Raw genomic sequence first — 3,224 nt, forward strand, 5'->3', positions numbered from 1 at the left:
ATCAATGAAGAACCCTGGGATTTTAATGAAGCAGCTAAAACAGAAGTTTGGATAACAGCCTGTAAGGATGAATTGGCATCAATTGAGAAGAACAATACATGGAGTCTAGTTGATCTACCCTATGGAGTTAAGCCTATTGGTTTGAAATGGGTGTTCAAGATTAAAAGAAACTCGGATGGAAGTATAAACAAACACAAAGCTCGATTGGTGGCAAAGGGGTATGTTCAAAGGTATGGGATTGATTATGATGAGGTTTTCGCACCTGTAGCTCGCATGGAGACAATCCGGTTTATTATAAGTCTCTCTGCATCGCATGGCTGGAAGATTCACCATTTGGATGTGAAAACAGCTTTTCTGAATGGAGTTTTGAAGGAGAAAGTGTTTGTCACACAACCAGATGGTTTCTTGGTAAAGGGAAGTGAGAGGAAAGTATACAAGCTTCACAAAGCTCTCTATGGCTTAAAGCAAGCTCCTAGAGCTTGGAATGCTAAACTGCACATGACTCTCGAAGATATGGCGTTTCACCGATGTTCTAAGGAACCTTCACTATACTTTAACAATGATGATGAAGAACTCCTTATAGTGGCGGTTTATGTGGATGATCTACTCGTTACTGGAACTTCACAGTCTGCGATTTGCAAGTTTAAAGAGAAGATGGCAACTAAGTTCGAGATGAGTGATCTTGGGTTACTCACTTACTATCTTGGCATTGAGGTAAGACAGCTTGAGACAGGGATTGTACTAAAACAAGAAAGGTATGCGATTAGAATATTGGAAGAGGCTGGAATGAGTGAGTGTAACCCTACTCAAGTGCCAATGGACATGAACATGAAGCTGTCAAAGTCGCAAGGTGAGAAGTCTATTGAGGGACTCAAATTTCGTAGAAGTATTGGTTGTCTCCGATATCTCCTACATACACGACCCGATCTTGCTTACACTGTTGGAGTTTTAAGTAAGTACATGCAAGAACCCAAGGAATCTCACAGAGCAAGCTTGAAGCAGGTTCTTAGGTATCTTCGAGGGACGTGTTCCTTTGGTCTTTTCTACAAACAAACGAACAAGACTTGCTTTGTTGGTTACAGTGACAGCTTGTATAATGTGGACTTGGATGATGGCAAGAGTACCACAAGACATTTGTTCTATCTCGGTGAATCACCAATTACTTGGTGTTCACAAAAACAAGAGATTGTAGCTTTGTCTTCCTGTGAGGCATAATTTATGGCTGCTACTGAGGCTGCTAAGCAAGCGATCTGGCTGCAAGAACTACTTGAAGAGGTGACTGGTGAAGAGTGTGAGAAAGTGGTCATTCGGGTCGATAACAAGTCGACGATTGCACTTACTAAAAACCCGGTGTTTCACAGGCGTAGCAAGCATATTCACACTCGGTTCCACTTTATCCGTGAGTGTGTCGAGAGGGAGCAAGTTTGTGTTGAACATGTACCTGGGAGTGAACAGAAGGCTGATATTCTGACTAAGGCTCTTGGGAGGATGAAGTTTAAAGAAATGAGGACTTTAATGGGAGTGGTTGATGTAAGTGAGGATGAGCTCAAGCTTAGAGGGGACAATGTTGTTGTAAGCTTGAATTAATTAGGAGATAAGCCATGTATATTTAGGAGAAATCTAAATATACATAAGATAAGGTCAATTATATTTAGGAGGATCTAAATATATATTTTGGGAGTTATCCAATTGGGTTTTGGTCTTATGTTTTCTATATAAGAAGGTGCTAGCTTGTAGCACAACTTATGAGTTTGAGCTTAAGGTTTTGAGAATATTTTCCTTAAGATTAATAAGAGAGTTATACTTATTAAAATACGTGTGATCTATACTTGGTTTCTACATATTTTATGTGTATTTAATTTTTTTTTTTTGAATATTAAGAATGTGTTATAGTATTTGTAATATTTTGTAGTTCATATACTAAATATTATAAGTTAATTTTTAAAACTATGATTACAAATCTATAGTATATATATGAGATAAACTAATAAGATTTAGTGTTGGTTCTATAGTCCAAACCCGCTATGCTAGGCGGGTGAGGCAACATGTTCAAAGATTTTTAATCCGCAAAAACTCATCATATGAAACCCGTGAAATTAAAAATTAGTTTTAAATACGTAATAAAAATAAATCTGTTAGCAAGCAATATCTTTTATATATTATTATTATTCCTTGAATAAGATATCAAATTGAATGGTAAATATGTTTGTTACCTTTTAAAATCATACATCTAGTTTTTTTGAATGATTGTTTAAATTCAGAATTTATGTAGAACAATTATACCGAAATTATTGGCATTTGCTCCTATAACAGTTAACCGAATTAATGTAAAACACTTAGTTTCTAGAAACAATCTGAATTGTGTATTGAGAAAATATTGTTTTGTAAAATTGGAAACTTAATATTAATTAAATTAATTATAAACTTAATACTTAATGTTAAAGGGAGTGGTTCCAATTGTTTTAGAAATTTTTTTAGGATGAGAAATCTTGTTTTCAAAAATAGAAACTTAATATTACTTAACTAAATAAAAAAACAAATTAATAATTAATGTCAATGGCATAATTGTAAATAAGTATAAACTTCATGATTTATTTCATAAATGTCTCCAAAAATGTATATATAGATGTTGTCTATAGCTATCTTCATCTTTTTGGATATATGTGGTCTTACTTAATAATTATGTCAGAGCCAAATGTCTTAATTATAGTAACTAGATTAGGACCCGCGGTACACCGCGGAGCAAATTATTTATAATTAAAACATTTAAATTATAAGTTGTATTTATTAGTTAAATAATTGTATAATAATTGTTAATTTTATAGTTTAAACCATATACTACCGTAATATAATTTACTTTTTACATAATATTTATTTAATCAATTTAATTAGATATGTCTATTTTCTGATATCAATAGTGTTAACAAAATAATGAAATAATGTTTTACCCGTGTAACACCGAATTAATGAAACCTGTCCCGCTATATACCATCCCGAAATATTTAAAATCCCACTATATCATCTTAATTTTTAATATTTATTATTTTGTATTATAAATATTAGATTGAGTTAATATGTTATTTATTAAGATTGTAACCATTTACATTTTATAAGATTAACGCTTCTTATAAAATTTAAATATTTATAATACTTAGAATTCTTAAAACGATTGAGTATTTCTCATATTTGAAGTTTCCTAAAAGTTTAAATATATTATTAATATT

Source organism: Camelina sativa, chromosome 17, assembly GCF_030686135.1.
Source record: "Camelina sativa cultivar CO46 ecotype springtype chromosome 17, ASM3068613v1".
NCBI lineage: Eukaryota > Viridiplantae > Streptophyta > Magnoliopsida > Brassicales > Brassicaceae > Camelina > Camelina sativa.